This window comes from Octopus bimaculoides, chromosome 14 (assembly GCF_046866305.1).
Source record: "Octopus bimaculoides isolate indiv1 chromosome 14, ASM4686630v1, whole genome shotgun sequence".
NCBI classification, from domain to species: Eukaryota; Metazoa; Mollusca; class Cephalopoda; order Octopoda; family Octopodidae; genus Octopus; species Octopus bimaculoides.
In genome coordinates this window covers 3,414,966-3,434,730 of record NC_142941.1, presented here as the reverse complement: position 1 = coordinate 3,434,730, position 19,765 = coordinate 3,414,966, and the positions used below count along the sequence as shown (strand labels likewise).

The following is a 19,765-nucleotide window of genomic DNA, read 5'->3' as shown; positions in this document are numbered from 1 at the left end:
GTCTGTCCAGTTTTGCTCACAAGGCTTGTGTCAACCTGAAACTATAGTAGAAGACACTTGCCTTAGATGCCATACACTGGTATTGGACCTGGGTCTTCAGGATTGAAAAAGAAAACTCATATCTCCCAGATATGGCTGCAAATGTACATATGCATGTATACATACACAATATACACACTTCATTTTAATATCCATCCGGCATTCTAATTATTATCTCTTCCCACACCATTTCTCACCAATCATATCCTTTCTGTGCCTTCAGTTATCTCTCTCCCTCTCCTCTTAGCTACATCTTAGGTTTGCAATACCTCATCTTTAACACCTCCTATAATATCTGCTATCATTTCAACACACTCTTGTATCCACCCTTAATGGACCCCCAATATTTCTCCCCCTCACTATCAACATATTCATGTGCTACTGACCTTCATCTCTGTCACTGTACATCTCTCTCCAGTCTTACGCCCTGCACATCATTCACTTCCTTTCTGGTTTGTGACACAGCTGTCCTCACCCTTCCTGTTCAGTAGCTTCTTTCTTCCCCCTTCCTGAGCCACTCCAATCCCTTTCACCTTCACCCCTCCTTACTGATATTTACCATCAATCATATTCCCACCCATGTTCATCATTCACTACATTCACCTCTGGCTCCATCTCTTACCATCTGTCATCCTCCACCCATACCTTGATTAATTTACCTCCACCCCGCCCCATTTATACTTTATCCACATACTCTCTTCTACGCACCTTCTTCTGCCTTGAGAACACCTCATCATCACCATCTTTAGCAAAACACTTGTGCTCGTCCCATCCTCATGATTTAGATTCTTAATGCCTGGTAGAAAGTCCCTGCCCTCTCTCAAAAATGCTCTCGGTCAATGGAGGGGGATTTTGTTGTCTTGCAAGCAATTTGGTGACCTCACTGGTGCCAGTGGCATGAAAAATCACCCAGTATATACAGTAAAGTGGTTGGTATTAGGAAGGGCATCCAGGTGTAGGAGCCAGAGCAAAACTGACATTGTGGGCTGACGTAGCTCTGTGGCTCATTGGATCCTGTTGAACCATACAACTCGTGCCAGCATGGAACACACGATCATGATCACACACATTCACACACACACACTCTCTCTCTCTCTCTCTCTCTCACACACACACACACACACAGACAACATGTGTAAACACATGCATATACATTTTGCAATCACTGGAGAGGATATGTGCCCTCGTTCTGCTATTGCTACCACTACTATTGAGGCCACTGCTTCTTTCCAGTCTCATCTCCCGACTCCTTTATCTCTTTCATTCAACTCCAGTATTGTGTCTATCCACTGGTTGCTCTGTAATACCATGTGGTTGATGTAGAGGAAAGGGAATAGTAATGATGGTATTGTTGGTATGAATGGTTTTGATGTTGTTGTTATGGCTGGTATAGATGGTAGTGATGGTAGGGTATAATTTCCTGGAGATTTGGCTGCTATTTCTAGCATGTTGAGAGACCTTGTAGAAGTTCCCCCATTGATTTGGTGAACTTATTGATTTTGATGGTGATTGAATTTTGTCAATTATTTAAATGATCTCCTGTTATATTTGTTGCAGGATGGTAATTAGTGCAGCAGTAGCAGCAGCAGCATTTTCCCTGTAGCTATGAGTAGTTCTCAATTTTGGGTCTTATCTAAACTCTGCAGATTTGTAGAGGTCAGGGTTTGCAGTCTTGTTGCAATCCCTGCTGCCACCAGAGAGAGAGAGAGATACATGTGTGTTTTGTGGGCCATTCTAAAGGTGCATGACTTAGTGGCTAAGGTAGTTGGCTTATGAGCATAAGGTCATGAGTTTGATTCCTGGCAGTGTTGTGTCCTTGAGCAAGACACTTCATTTCACATTGTTCCAGTCCCCAGAGCTGGTAGAAATGAGTAACCCTGCAATGGACTGGTGTCCCATCCAGGCAGGGAATCTGGGAAACCAGACTCATGAATCTATGGTTTGGGAAGAACATGTGACCCTTTTTTCTTTGTTATTAATGACCTGATAGTGTGTGCCTATCCATGTCTGTATGGAACCTGGATTCACAGACATTGGTTTAGCTGTGGGAGTCAAGAAGCTTATTTTGGAAGCATGTGGTTGAGAGTTCATTCCCATTGTGTAGATGCTGTCAGGTGTGTCTACGAATAAAGCTGCAAGTTGACTGATGTAAGTGAAATTTGGTTAATGAAAACTGGATGATACATGCATGTGTGTGTGTGTGTGTGTGTGTGTGTAGACACGCATGCATGTGTGCATGTGCATGTGCGTGAGTGTATATTTGTCTTGTCTTCACATGTGCATGCTGTTTGTAAACAAAACACCACCATTTATACAATTAATGCAAAAGGTGTTGTTTGTTTACAATCCTCTGCTGAAAATATGGACAGGTTGTTTGGTGTTCATTAGTCTAGGCAAGACATTACCTGGCAAAATAGGTGAGAGTTGGTGACAGGAAGAGCATCCAACTGCAGAAAATTTTGTCACCCATGCAAGCATGGAAAAGTGGAAGATGAAAGTGATGCTGACAATGATAAAAATGATAACAACAATGACAATGATGATGATGACTGATAATGAAAATGACAACCACAAGGAATGTTGGGGTGGGGCATCGCTCATTTGGCAGGTGTTCTGATTCAGTTTTTCTGCTGCTGGAAGAGACAAAAGTGTCATGTCTCCCCTTGTCAAGATCCCTCTCTGTTTATGGATTCTGTGTATGTTTGGGGGTGAAATATTCAAATGGTAAAAGATGAAGATCTATGGTGTTAAGATGTTTGTTTTCTGAGAAGCAGCCAGAGCATGCCAAAGAAGAGCTTGGGAGACATAACTGAGCCTTGAGGTGCACCACAATTTCTAGAAGGTACTGAGCGATACAAAAAATGAGAGATGGATGGAAACAATTGGTGGGAAACTCAGGCCATTTTTATAACAGAAACAGGTGGACACTTTACTGGAACCAAATGCAATAACATTGCTTTGAAGGAAAGTTTTGAGAGCAGTGGGACTACTGGCAATAAACAGAAGAGAAAATTTCTGGTAAACCTGGCACTATAGAAGCAATATTTGGAGAGAGAGAGAGAGAGAGAGAGAGAGAGAGAGAGAGAGAGAGAGAGAGAGAGAGAGAGAGAGAGAGAGAGAGACTGATAGGGATGATTGCTGATGAGTGATTTCATTATGTTTGAGATTTTGGAAATGAGAGTAATAGGTTGGTAGTGGCAAGGCTGGAGAGGCTGCCACTTTTGGTGGGGAATGGGACAAACTGCAATATATTCCTAAAGGTTGGCATAGCGACTCAGAGGGAGAGAGAGAGAGAGAGAGAGAGAGAGGTGTTTGCTCAAAGAAAGGACCTTGGCTGTGAAGCATACTGTTTGGATTGGAATGACCAGATGAGATTTTGTATCTTATGACATTGTATATATATATGTGTTGTTGTTGTTGTAGTATAGCCCCAGGTCAGATCTGACTGAGGTGACCCATATCACTCAGGCAGCCAACCATATACACACATGTAATATACAGATCTGTTGCTCCAGATGGGCCATGTCCCTGTCTATCTGAAGACCACACTATACACTCTGACATGCAGCAGTGAACTGTATGAGATGCAGTGGAACAGCCTGGACATGTGCTTCTACCTGCAAGGTTTAGTCTGCTTCTGTACACCTATCGTTTAGCCTAGATCAGTTCTGATTGAACAGATATGGAGCTAAACCTGGAATCAAAGGCATTCCAGTTGAGACCATCCCTCTTTTTTACAGTTGACATGGAGCAAAGAATCCAGGCATTTGAGCACAAGTGCTTCAGAAGGCTATTACACGTCCCGCACATGGAGCACAAAACAAACAGCTCTGTAGGGCAGCAAATCACTGGCAGACAGAAATTATTTCTTGCACAGGTAAAAAGATGAAAGCTTGCCTGGTATGGTTATGCATCCTGCCACAACTCTGTCTTCAAAATCATTCTTCAGGGCAGAGTTGAGGGAGGACGAGAGGCAGACAGAGAAAATCTTGGATTGACGACATCAAGGACTGGACAGGTGACAACACGGCAAACCTGTTATGCATGACAGAGAACAGAAACCATTGACAATGGCTGACAATGAAAGGGCCTTGAGTGGCACCCCAACCACCGGCTGAATCAGTTAAGGGACTTTGATGAAGATGAAGGTGTGATTTGATGGTGAATTGGCTGATATTCTACAGGTGTATCAAGTAGTCCAGAGACCATGAAGATGCTGCTTTGAATATCTCTGGTTTCAGGTGGGACCCCACAATCAAGACAGAATGCAACATTTGCTGTCGGTGTTGTTGTGGCTGTTAAAGTTTTGTCCTGAGTCAGCCTTGTCCAGTTGTGACCATCCTGTCTATTTTCAGAGAATATATAAAACTACATTATTCAATGTATCCTTCCTTTTATAAGATGGAAGGATGTGAATAGAGGTAGATTTAGCTTTTATTTCTAGCTGGTCTAGTGACTACTGATGTTGTTGTTGTTGTTATAAGTGGTGGTAGTAGTCATCACTGCTCAAGCAGACCTATTATGATCAAAGGTTTTCCAGATGTGACCACTCCATTTTTTTGAAGAGGTATTCTTTTATTCTTTTCTTGTTTCAGTCATTTGACTGCAGCCATGCTGGAGCACCCCCAGGACTTATCCTTTGTGAGCCTGGTACTTATTCTATTGGTCTCTTTAAGTTACAGGGATGTAAACACACCAACATCAGTTGTCAAGCAATGGTCGAGGGACAAACACAAACACACACACAAACATATATACACACACATATATATATATATATATACAATGAGCTTCTTTCAGTTTCCATCTACCAAACCCACTCACAAAGCTTTGGTCAGCCCGAGGCTACAGTAGAAGACACTTGCCCAAGGAGCCACGTGGTAGAACTGAACCCAGAACCACACAGCCACGCCTGCACCTATACAGAACTTATTTATAGGTATATAGAAATTATGTGTGTCCTTCTATTTTCTAAGATGATGGAGTATGATTTGATAGAGATTTGGCTGCTATTTCTAACAGGTCAAGCATCTTCTGCATTAAGTTTACCTCATTATGTAGTCTTACCTATCTACCAACCATTCTTAGATCCCTCTTTTAGACTTTCTCCCTCTCCCTTTCTATTCATCTCTCTCCTCCTCTTTCCCTCTCTCTCGCTCTCTCTTTCTATGTCTGCGTGTATGCATGTGGGCATACATGTGTGAATGTGCATATATACACATATATACATTTATATATATATATATATATATATGTATATATGTATATATGTATATATATATATATATATATATATATATATATATTTATATATATATATAATGAATAATATTGTTCTCTTCTTATTCCCTCTTATCTCTAACATCATCATCATCATCATCATCATCATCATCAAGTCCATCACAATCATCAACAAGACAACTACAACAACAGAAACAACAATAGCATCATTACTTTCAATACCACAACCTACTGTGTGTACAAACCCTCCCCTACCCCCTCCGTCCCCCCACACATACACCCACAACAACAATGCCAAGAACACCTCCTACAGCATTACCACCACGACAATGACAGCAACCACCACCACCACCACCACCACCACCACCACCACCACCACCACCACCACCATTACTTCCCTATCAACAACAATAACATAACACAGACCCGTTACAAACAGTATTTCTCCATCTGTTACTGGAGCCTTCACCCTTACCAGTGATACCCCACTACAAGCATCACCCATACCACCTTTCGAATCTGGCCATTCGGATGCTGAATGCATTGCTGTTTGTATCTGTGCATATGTACAGGTGTGTGCATGTGCGCGCATGTGCATGTGTGTGTTTGTGCATGTGTGCGCATGTGTAGGACTATGGTTATATAGTACCGACAGAAATTGCCAACACATACACACATAGTCACATGTGCATTTACACACATGCACACACTGACATATACACAGCATATATATGCGTATGTATATGTGTATGTGTGTATATATGTTTTAGTGCAAGTGTGTGTGTGTGTGTATGTATTTTTAAAATTCTTTTATTTGTTTATTTGTTTCAGTCATTTGACTGTTGCCATGCTGGAGCACTGCCTTTTTTTAGTCGAGCAAATCGACCCCAGGACTTATTCTTTGTAAGCCTTGTACTTATTCTATCAGTCTCTTTTGCCGAATTGCTAAGTTACAGCAACGTAAACACACCAGCAGTGGTTGTCAAGCGATGATGTGTTGTGGGGGACAAACATACACACACACACATATATATATAACCAGGCTTCTTTCAGTTTCCGTCTACCAAATCCACTCACAAGGCTTTGGTCAGCCTGGGGCTATAGTAGAAGACACTTGCCCAAGGTGCCATGCAGTGGGACTGAACCCGGAACCATGTGGCTGGTAAGCAAGCTACTTACCACACAGCCACTCCTGCGCCTATATATAAACGTTTATTTCAAGTTTATGTATACATATATATATATATATATACATGCACATACTGATATAAGCATTTGCATTTATGTTATATGTATAAGTATATATATATATATATGTATATATATATATATATATTTATCTTTTTATTGATATTTATTGATACATGTGCATACGCACGTAGCTGAATACAATTATATGCATATAGATTCATATGGACTTATGAATGTTTATGTGTATAAGGTTTTGAATTTGGTTTGCAAAAGTAGGTATGCATCTGCATAATTACACTCACACACACACACACACACACACACACAAACACACACACACACACACACACACACACACATATATCCATATCTTCCCATGTAAGCAGCTATGCACATAGATATACGTGTACATAAACATACTTCAATATACATGTAGATGCTTTGATAGTTGTCAGTGTGCATGTGTGCAACTACAAGTGTGTATAGCAGATCCCATATTGTAGATATTCAGATATTACTGTATCTGCTACGATATACATCCTTATATATCTCAGTAGCTGGTATGTATATAATATTAGCTTTAGCAGGCACATGTACACACACACACACACACACACACACACACACACACACACACACACACACACACACACACACACACACACACACACACACACACACACACATATTTGATTACATATAACAACATAAAAGCAGATAGACTTGTTATGACCTACATCTATGTATACACATATTTATGTATTTAAGTTATGTATGTGTGTCAGGGTATATACATATATATATATTTGTGTGTGTGTGTGTGTGTGTGTGTGTATATGTGTGTGTATGTGTGTGTGTGTGTGTGTATACCCTGAATACTTGTGATTGTGTTTGTACATGCATGTTTGTATACACATTTATGATGCATGTGATATGGGTAAATGTGTGTGTATGTGTGTGTGTGTGTGTATTTTTTTTCAATTTAATATTACTGCTTGGTATATAAACAAACATAGACATATATATTTAGGGACATACGCATATACATATATGTGTGTTTGTGTGTGTATATATATATATAATTATATGTATATATGTATGTATATATATATATATATATATATATATATATATACATATACATCCTCACTCACACACATGTATATGTGTATATGCATATATTATGTGTGCTTTATATATATGCATGTATACATGTGTGTGCATGTTTGTCACATGTGATTTTGGTTGCAGCTATTGAATGCTGAACAAAACAGTGTTCTGTTCTATCTATCTGTCTGCCTGTCTGTCTGTTTGTCTGTCTCCTCTTTCCCTGCTTGCTTATCTATCTATCTATCTATCTATCTTTCTGTCTGTATCTGTCTGTCTGTCTGTCTGACTATCTGTCTGTCTCTCTATCTCTCTCCTCATCTTTCTCTCTCCACACACATACATGCACTTACAGATACACACACGCACGCATGTGTGTGCACGCACACACACACACTTGACATTGAATTCATTATCTCAGTCCATGTATAAATACGTGTGTATACAAATGGCTTTATGCATGCATTGATATCTGTATAGAATGGAATTTGTTGTCACATATGTATGTATAAGTTAAATGAATGTATACATACAGAAGTATGTATAATAATACACTTACATTTATTTATCCCACAATTCGCCTTAGATTATGTGTGTATACATATGTATGTATACATGTATGGATATTATACATACAAATATATATATATATATATGTGTGTGTGTGTTTGTGTGTGTATATATATATATATATGTGTATATATATAGATAGATAGATTGATAGATAAATAGATAAATAGATATAGATATATATACATGTATGTATATATGATGTATGTATGTATGTTTGCGTACATGAATGAATATATGTCTGTATATACATACAGATATGAGTGTGTGTGTGTGCGTGTGTATGTGTATATATATATATATACATATTTATTATATATGTATGTATGATAATATGTATAAAATATATATACAGGCAACCTTGAATATGTAAATATCTACATGTATATATAATCCCTTCTAGGTGTATGTTTAAATATTCATCTGTATATTTCTGACGTATGTATATAACAAGTCACAGTCACTCTACATCATCATGTGTACACATCTGTGAGTGTATAACATTCATTAACATCAACACCAATAGGTGTGTATACACGAAAACTGCACACATATGTACGTTTATGACCAAATATTTACATATGTGCATATATAAGCAATTATATTTTATTGTGTACCAGCCAGAGTGAAGTCTACTGACAGCCACATACCTTTTCATTTGATAATTCCACATCTCACCGAGCAACCCCTCCCTTCTCACACACAGCTCTACTTTCACTTTGCATTTCGCTTTTTCATTTTCCCTTTCTTTCTCTTTTTTCAGATTGACATCAACCTACATGTGTCTATATCTCTTAACTCACACACTCTCTATCTCTCTATGCATGTATATATACATATATATATATATATATAGATATACATAGATATGGATAGATATATCTATCTCTCCCTATATATAAATATATATATACATGTATTTATACAATTATACACACACATGTGTATATGTCTACATATATGCCACACACACATACATCTCTCTCACCACACACACACACACACACACACATTCAGTCATACATACATACATACATACCCACATCTGTACCTCTTTGCATACATAGATAATTGTCGATTGTCCTTATTGCTTCTCTACCTCTGCAGTGATCTCTCCCGCTGGATTTTAATTACACGTGTGAGGAAAGGATCTGAAATAGGAATCAAAGAAATCTAGCGAAAGCCTACCACAAGGTTTCTCATCATTGCTAATGTTCATGTTACAGTCAGCATGTAGGTTCCTCCAACGGCACTCGTGCTGCTGCTGCTGTTACTGTTACTGCTCTTACTACTGCTGCTGCAGTTGCTGCTGTTGCTGTTTGTACTACTACAGCTACTACTACTACTACTACTACTACTACTACTACTACTACTACTACTACTACTACTACCACTGCCACCACCGCTGCTGCTGCTACTACTACTACTACTACTACTACTACTACTACTACTACTACTACCACCACCATTACCACCACCACCACCACCACCACCACCACCACCACCACCACCACTACTACTACTACTACTAGAAGACAACTGCTGCTGCTGTTGTTGTTGCTGCTGGTACTGCTGCTGCTGCTGCAGTGCTTTTGTGACAATAGTCACGCTGCAACGATACAGCAACACTGGGGCGGTATCAGTGGTTTTTCGAATTAGTACTGCCACTACCTCAACTGTTATTGTTGTTGTTGTTGTTGCAGCTGATTGTTGTTGTTGTCAGTGTTGATATTGCTTTTCAGCTGTGTACACCTTACTAATTATTGCATGTGGTTAGTACATGTTAGTAAGTTAGTAGTACATGTCACTACTTAGTACATGGTATTAATTAGTTCATGATACTAGTTCCTCTTAATTTCTAAATTATAACTAACTTTGTGCATGTCTTGTTTTATAAACATACCTAAATACATAAATACACACACATCTCCCATTTTTTCTTTGTTTTAATATCTATCTATCTATCTATCTATCTATCTATCTATCTATCTATCTATCTATCTATCTGTTTGTCTGTGTGTCTGTCTACCTACCTACCTACCTACCTAACTATCTATTTATCTATCTACCTATGTATGTATATATGTATGCTTGTATCTATCTATCTGTCTGCCTACCTGTCTGTCTATCTATCTATCTACACTTGCATACAGATATTTTTCACTATCTCTTTCAATATATCTTTATGCCATAATCACACAAAGTGCTCAATTCATGAGGTAGAGCCATAAAAATAATGTAATTTAACATACATGTGAAGATATACATGTAAAATACATTAAGAAATATAGGTATTGCTATTAAAACGATATTAAAATATAATGGCTATATATATACATACATACATATATATATTTATTCATAAATATCTACATACACACACACACATTCACACATTCACACATTCACACATTCACACACACAGAGCTGAAGGTATTTTTACTTCCCCTTGGGTCAATCTGCCAATATTATTGTGTGTGCTTTCTCGAAGGTATGCAGTTCAATCTGATTTGGTTTATGCGTTTGCATATGTATGCGTTTGCATATGTATGCGTTTGCAACTGCATTTATACAATTGCCTCTGTATCTGTGTGTTCGATAGCACGTGCTTAATTTGTGTATGCATCTATTCGCATTGCTGTGCCATCAGAAGCCAGTTTGTCATTGTGTGTTTATCGAATGTGCATCCAGTCCCTCAGCTGAACACTCCTTATTCACTGCCAGTTTGTGTGGTGCTGTATGCTACCTTATATAGAAACTGCAGTCTGTCTACAAAGGAAAGTGTCTGTACAGCCAATTCATCAGATGTTGATGACTACGGCTGGCAGCACTTTGCTAGCTTTGTTGTTGTTTTCTAAACTGTCATACCGGTAAGAATTCCGGGCAACAGTTTGTTTAATGGAAATACTTCCAAAGACCGAGGCGAGCTGTATGATAAACATTCCACTCGATTCAGCAACCATATTTTTTTCTCCCCTCATCACCTTGTTCAAAGAACTGGCAATAATAAATGACATGTCACTCGGCGGTTGACTAAGCAGCAACTATACAAAGAGAGAATTGATAATTGCCAGCTACAAGTTGTGAACTCACGGTTCATTGGATCAAATAGCAGTGCCAGGAATATTTACATTTCTTGTCCTTCGAACACTGTTAAAATAAATACCAGCCGACAATTCTGTGATGAAGCATTGAACAGGCCAGATGTTTGATGGCATATGGACACGGGTTCAAACCTTCATACAGAAGTCTGCAGGTAATGAACTACAAATAAACAACATTTCTGGAATATACGGTGCTTCTCCACCCTGGCTGGGAAGAAAGGAAGATGTTTGTGTGCAAAACAGGACCACTTTATTGAAATACATAAATGAGTCAGGGACTGAAGAAGAACAAAAAACAAAACAAAAAAACATGGACCTAAAAAAGTTATCAAATGAAAAATAACATAAAATGAGGAAGAAGTTGGTGTCAGTGGAGAAATAGACTTTTCCATGGCATATCAGTAATGCTACATATATACATATGCATATATATACATACACACACACACACACACACACACACATATATACACAAAAGTGATGTTATATTCTTTATTAGTGCAGATGGTGAGGGTGGCAAGCTGGCTGCATTGTTAGCATGCTGGGCAAAGTGCTTAATTGGCATTAGGGTTAATTGGCATTTGTCTGTCTTTGGATTCTGAGTTCAAATTCGGCTGAGGTTGACTTTGCCTTTCATCCTTTCAGGGTCAATAAAATAAGTACCAGCTGAGTGCTGGAGTCAATGGAATCAATTTTCCCCTTCCCCTGGACTTGCTAGCCTTGTACAAAAATTCGAAACCATTATTATTATTATCATCATTATTATTATAGAGATTGTTTATGTTTTCAGTCGTCTCAGTTTTGGTTGTCTCTATTTCCAGATCTTAATATTTTTAGATGAAATGCCCTGTGTTACTTCTGCTTTTTTACATTCTGAATTCAAATCCCGCCAAGATCGACTTTACCTTTCAACCTTTCGGAGTTGATAAAATAAGTGCCAGTCATATACTGGGGTCAATTTAATCAGCTCACTCATTTCAGCATGTCAGAAAAATGTTTTGCAGTATCTCTTCCAGTTTTTTACTTCTCGAGTTCAAATTCCATCACAATCAACTTTGCCTTTCATCTTTTCTGGTGTTGGTAAAATAAAGTACCAGTAAGTTAATGTTGAAGATGTTTCCTTAAAATGAGATTGTTTACACACCATGTATATATATGTCTATATGAGGACTGTATTTGCAAATCAGTTATAACATGTAAGCTGTATACACCTCTTATTATTTGTGTAGTTAAATACTTAAGTATTGATATATAATATAGAATTTGTCTTATATATATGGTGATGATGATGATGATGGCTATCCACTTGTGACCATTGCCCATGCAAAATGCCAGCAACGCCCATGCATGAGGTTATTGCACCAGCAGTTAGGAGGAGGAGGGGGGGGGGTATTCAGGAAGCTTATTTGTTGACATAAGGATTGGTTGAAAAAGTCCAGGGAATTATTACTACAACTTTTCCATCAGAGCAAAGGGCAGATCGTATGATATTTATGGATGAATCAGGATGATGCAGGGTAGTGAGAGATGGGCATTGAATTCAGGGGATTTGAGAAGACATAAAGTGAGTATGCTCCACTGGATGTGTAATGTGAAGGTGCACGACTGACAGAACACAAATGGGCTGAAAGAAAACCTGAACGCCAGAGAAATCAGTTGTAATGAGCAAGGGAGAAGACTGCATAAGTATGATTATAAGGAATGTTTACAGAGGAGGACAGACAGCTGTGTAAACAAGTGCCACATGCTTGGAATGAATGGAGCATGGAGTAAAAGGAAGGCCGAGGAAGACTTGGGCCCAGAGTAATGAAGACACAACTCAAGTTATTGTATCTCAATGAGTCATGGAGGAAATGGAAAATGATTGTATGGATTGGTGCCATGCTGTGCTGGAAAAGATCTACCTTTCTGGTCTGGTCTGGTGAAACAGATGATGAAATTTAAGTATATGTTTGTATGTGGATATGTGTGTGATTGCATATAGATACATATACACCTATATATGTGTGTGTAGGTGTGTGCATGTGTGTGTGTCTGTGTTTGTATAAGTATGTGTGCATCTCTCTTTCTATCTCTCTCTCTCTCTCTCCCTCTCTCTACATATATATACACACACACACACACACATATATATATATATATATATATATATATATATATATATATATATATGTATGTATATATATATATATATATATATATATATATATATATATATATATATATATAAATATACACACACACACACACACATATATACATGTATATATACACACACACATGCATGCACCCCCCACACACGTTTGTGCATCTGTATGTGTGTATGCATGTTTGTGAATGTGTGTGAATGTTTAGGAACCAGTTTATGTGTGTATATATTAGTTCCCATATGAGTGTGTATGAATTTATATGTATCAAATCACATGTATGTTAGTGTGTATAAATATGTATAAACATGTGCGCATGTTTTATGAATGCATATGTGGACATATAAAGATGTCTTATCAGCTTTACATGTGCACAAATCATGCATAAAGAACCACAGCAGACCCTGTTCAGTGTTTTTCAGTTAGTTCACTACAGCATAGTATGTTCACTACAACAGAGTCTTTTTCATTCTTCACACTGAGAGCAGTGAACAAACTATATCCCACTGCACGGCACCTTGGGCAAGTGTCTTTCACTATAGTCTTGGGGTGACCAAAGGCTTGTGAGTGGATTTGGTAGATGGAAACTGAAAGAAGCCTGTCGTATATATATATATATATATATATCCAGTTAAAAGAAGAAAAGAAAGAAAATAAAGATAAGGAAGTTGATAATTTATTGTTAACAAATTGGTCATCTTTACTTCTTACAGCTGTTTCAATTTATACTCAATAATTTAATTACAAATTTATACATTAAATTTGCATTTATGTGACATGAGCATAATTTCATCAGAGAAAAGAAAGATGTACCTTTGGATGCTATATGTAGACTTATCAATTCATTTGAGCAGACTCATCTAACATCTCAAGATTCATCTTTTTCTCCTCTGATGAAATTATGCTCATGTCACATAAATGCAAATTTAATGTATAAATTTGTAATTAAATTATTGAGTATTAATTGAAATGGCTGTAAGGAGCAAAGATGACTAATTTGTTAATAATAAATAATTATTAACTTCCTTATCTCCATTTCCTTTTCTTCTTTTAACTGGATATAAACTATATGCTTGATGTATACCGATTGTTTTAAGGGAATTTCATTCCTCAACGATACTAAGTATTGAACCAGTATTCCCTTGGATACAACCATCCCTTCACAAGGTTAACAAATCCTCTTGTTAAATATATATGAATATGCATTTATCTAGATATGTATATATATCTACCTCTTAACAACTGGTGTTGGTATATTTACATCTCCATAACATAGCAGTTCAGTAAAAGAGACTGATAGAATAAGTACTAGGCTTAAAAAATGAGTCCTGGGGCTGATTTGTTCAACTAAAACCCCTCAAGGCAGTGCTCCAGTATGGCCGCTGTCAAATGGCTGAAACAAATACAAGAATAAAAGAATGAAAGAGAAGCTGTCCCATTGATCGGATCAACTGGAACACCAACCGTCATAACTGACGGAGCGCCAGGTGTTGCTCTTGGTGTTGTTGTTATAGCTGCTGTAAGATATGGTGTTGCTATTGCTGTTGTTGGGTTTGTTGCTAATGACTTTTGTTACTCTTCTCTATTTTTGTTGTTGTTGTAGTTGTTATGGTTGCTACAGATGTTGCTAATGCTTTTTCAGCTGATATATTTGGTTTTCTTTTAGGTTGTATGTCATTTCATGTCTTTGTATTTGAGCCCTTGTGGCTAATAAAAGAATAAATTATTATTATTATTATTATTATTATTACTACTACTACTACTACTACAACTACTAAGGCGGTGAGTTGGCAGAATTGTTAGCACGGTGGATGAAATGCTTAGCTACGTTCTGAGTTCAAATTCTACCAAGGTTGACTTTGCCTTTCATCCTTTCAGGGTCAATAAATTATGGACCAGTGAAACACTGGGGTCCATGTAATTGACTCGTCCTTCTCCCCAACAATTTCAGACCTTGTGCCTTTAGTAGAAAGGATTATTGTTGTTGTTGTTGTTGTTGTTGTTGTTGTTGTTATAGTTACTAATATTCTTCTTGCTGCTGTTGCTGCAGCTGGCCTTGTTGCTACAGTTGCTAATGATTCTTGTTACTGATTTCTTTTGCTGTTGCTGTTGTTGTTGTTGTTACTGTTGCTACAGCTGTTGTTAATGTTTTTTCTTCCGCAGCTGATGTGTTTGTTGTTGTTGTTGTTGTTGTTTTTCTCCCTCCCCAAACCAAGTAATCAATGCAAATCTTATGGAGTGTGGAGCAGTATCATGCAGTCTGTGATCGGAGGTGGTGGTGGTGGTGGGGGGGAGAGATAACAGAGCTGTCTCAGCCCCTGCCACCCCACCCCCACCCCCACCCCACAAGGCACAGGGGATGGAAGTGTCAGAGGAGGACGGGGGACGGAGGCGGGTGGGGGACGTCATTGATTGATCGTTATCGTTTTTTAAAAGAACATTTGTCTGGGGTTAGCTAAAGGATCCCTTCTTCCTGATCTCCCACTTCATAGTGGAAGGGGATGGGAGGTGGCGGGGGGAGGGGTAACTGGTGGAAACGATGGTGTGGGGGTAGGTAGTGGGTATGACAGCGGTGGTGTGAGAGTAGTGGCAGTGATGGTGGTGGTGGTGGCGCAATAGAAGCAGAAGTGGGTAGGGTAAGTAATGAGGGTAGTTTTGGTGGTAGTGGGGGAGAGGAGGAGGTTGTATTGCTAGTGGTGTGTGGGTGGGATGGTGATGGTGGTATTCATAGTGGTAGTATAAGCGATTCTGTGGGGGGGGGGTCTTGTGCTGGGAGGGGCAGTAAAATAGACTAAGGTGTTGTTGTTGTTGTTGTTGTTGTGTTGATCAAAGGTATTCCAAACATGACCATCCTGTCTTTGATTCAGGAATGATGTAGTCATATGTTACATTATCCAATGAGAGAGATTCAGCTGTTATTTCTAGCATGGCAGACAAGCACATTGAGAGAGAAACATATTGGGTGGGGAAAATGTAGACAGGGTGTGGAATGGGTATTGGTGGAGGTAATGGTTGTGTAATGGTATGAGTGGTGCTGGTGGTGGCAGCTGTAGTCGAGTGAGGGTGGTGGTAGCAGTGTGGATGCTTGGTGGAGTGGACATAGTATTGGAAGGGGTGGATGGCAGTTTTGGTGGCACTATTATTATTATTATTATTATTATTATTATTATTATTATTATTATTATTATTATTATTATTATTATTACCATTGTTATTAAGGCAGTGTGCTGGCAGACTCATTAGCATGCTGAGCAAAATGCTTCGCGGTATTTCGTCTGCCGCTATGTTCTGAGTTCAAATTCTTCCGAGGTTGACTTTGCCTTTCATCCTTTTGGTGTTGATATTTTAAGAACCAATCAAGTACTGGGGTCAATGTGACCAACTTACCCCCTCCCCCAAAATTTCAGGCCTTGTGCCTACAGTAGAAAGGATTATTATTATTATTATTATTCTGCTGAGGTCGATTTTGTCTTTCATCTTTTCAGGGTCAATGAAATAAGTACCAGTCAAGTACTGAGGTCCATGTAATCGACTAGCCCCTTCCCTCAAAGTTTCAGGCCTTGTACTTATAGCAGAAAGGATCACCACCACCACCACCACCACCACCACCACTGTCGTCATCGTCATCGTCATCATCATCATCACCACCACCATCATCATCATTATTGTTGTTGTTGGTAGTAGTAGTAGTAGTAGTAGTAGTATATTTCACAGTCAGTTACATTCTCCTCTCTTCCATTTCATTTTCCTTTCTTTCCTCTTCTATATTTCTTTTTTCTTCTCTATTCTCTCCATTCCCCCTCACCCTCTCTCCCTCCCTCTCTCTCCCTGCTTTCCCTCCCCCTCTCTTTCTTCTATAGGAAATATTCCTTAATTTTTCCTCACCTGCCTCCACCCTTTGAACCCATCTCTTCTTTTTACCCCACAACATTAAAGTAACATTAAAACTGCTAATCCCTCATTAGATGTGTTGTTGTTGTTGGTGGTGGTGGTGGTGGTGGGGTATGAGACATTCTCCCCTGCACCCTCCACCCACCCATCCAAACAAATCCATGTAAAAAAAAATAGTTTGTGAAAAATAAACAAATTAATTAAAAACCAAATTGAATTCCTTAAATTGCTTTTAAACAAGAATATTTTTATTGGCATTGTTGTTGTTGTTGTGTAACCCCAGGTCGGTCTTGCTTGAGAAAAACTTATAATCAATGGCATTCCAGCCATGACCATCCAGTGGTATGTAAGACTACATTATCCAGTGTGGTTCTTCCTTTCCTCAATATGATTTAAGGGAGGTTTGGCTGCTATTTTTAACAGATTCTGTGACCAGGTTGCAGCTCCTCAATAATTAATAAATTTGTTAATTAAATATTCTTGTTGTGATGGTGGTTGTTTAGCCCCTGGCCAGTCTTGATCCAGCAGATCTATGATCAAAGACGTTCTGACATTGGTCTAACAGATGTATGACCAAGGGCGCTCCAGCCATGACCAATCTGTCTTTTTAGAGCCATGTACAGATAGCATTATACAAAATGTTCGTAAATAATGTAAATAATGTAAATAATATTCAGAACTCTGTTCTAAGGACTCCACTGAGATATTTATCTCAGTTTTGCTACTTTCTCTCCAATGTCCACTCTGTCCTTGTACACCAGTTATTGTCTAGCTCCTGGCCAACTCTTAACAAAGAAACTCATGAGCAAAGACATTCCAGTTGGGCCCATCTCATCTTTTCTCTGGACAACACTGTCCAATATGTTCATCCTTTTTAAGATTGTAGGGGTGTAACCTGAAGGAGATTTGGCAGCTAATACCAGCAAGTCAAGTGACTCAGTAGAAGGTTTCTCATTCGCTCATCAGCCCTTGTACACTAAGGTGGTGGCAATATATCTGGTCATAGAGTAACCAATTGTTTTGTATCCGTAAAGTGCTTAACCCTTTGGCTCCCATGCTGGTGGCACATAAAAAGCAGCATTTGAGCGTGGTCGTTGTCAATGCTGCCTGACTATATATATATATATATATATATATATATATATATATATATATATATATATATATATATATATATATATATATACATGAATATGTATGTATGTGTGTGATGGTGGGAGATGTAGTGATCCTAATTAAGGATATAACGGCAGCAACAACAGAATATTGTTTGTTTTCCCAGATTTAGTTAATGATGTGACCACTAGTGGGTGACCTACAGGAGAATGGTATAGGCATAGTGGTGGTGGTTGGAAAGGAGAGGGATAGTTAGAGGAAATGGAGAGGGGGGAATGATTGGAGAAAGAGAGAGGTGGTGGTGGTGGTGGAGGAGGAGGAGGAGGAGAAGAAGGAGAAGGAAAAGAAGGAGAAGAAAGAGAAGAAGAAGGAGAAGAAGAAGAAAAAGAAGAAGAAGAAGAAGAAGAAGAAGAAGAAGAAGAAGAAGAAGAAGAAGAAGGATGAGGAGAAAGGGAACAAAAAGACGGTGATGATGTTTGATGTAGGTGTTATATACTTCACACATCCAGAACATTCCATAGAAACCATTCAATAAATATATAACAAGAATATTTCACTAATCAATGCGATTCCACCATTTTTTTTATTTACTTGATCACTTCTCCCCCCTCTTTCTCTCTTCCCCTCCCTCTCGCCTCCTCCCTCTTCCCTTTACCCCCATCTCTTTCTCCTCTCCCCTTCTCTATCATCTCACACCTTCGCTTTCTCTATCCTCACCACTTCTCACTCTCTTTGTTCCTCTCCCCACATCTCCCCCTCTCTCTCTTCCCTTTGCTTCCTCTTCTCCTCAATTTTCTTTGCTCCCTTCTCTTTCTCTTTCTTTATCTCTCTCCCTCTCCCTTTCTTTCCCCTCTCTCTCACTCTCCATTCTTTCTCATATTCCCATCATCCCCCCACACCACCTCACACTCCATGACTTTTTGCTCTCCTTCTCTCCTTCATTACTCTCTCTCTCTCTCTCTCCATGCATTTCTCTCCCTCTCTTTTCTCACTCAATAACATCTACTTCTCCCACTGTCTCACTCTCACTATATCTCTTTCTGTCTCACTATATCTCTTTCACTTTCCCCCTCCCACTCAGTATATTTCTCTCTCTCTTTCTTTCCAGTTTAGTCCTGCCCACCCCCATTCTCCTTCCCCCCACATTCCCCCTCCAACTCAAACCAACAACAATTATTTAGTTTCATCTCTACAAAGTGTTTGTTGGAAGCTGAAGGTGAGGGTGGTGGGACGTAGGGAAACAGGTGGGGGACACAGAGCCAACCAGACAGACAGACACCCTCCCCATAGGCAAATAAACATGCAAGGGTAGAAGGGAATATATTTAGTCAGACAACTAAACAGACAGATCACCATAAC

The 19,765-nt window shown here is 38.8% G+C and overlaps 1 protein-coding gene across 1 annotated transcript in view; it reads right to left on the bottom strand.

The window, feature by feature from the left end:
- Positions 1-9,459, bottom strand: part of LOC128249399 (protocadherin beta-16-like) — a 37,664-nt gene extending 28,205 nt beyond the window's left edge. The window contains exon 1 of the mRNA XM_052972915.2: positions 9,337-9,459. The gene's annotated coding sequence lies outside the window, so the exon portion shown is untranslated. The remainder of the gene's footprint in view (positions 1-9,336) is intronic.
- Positions 9,460-19,765: the final 10,306 nt, after the last annotated feature.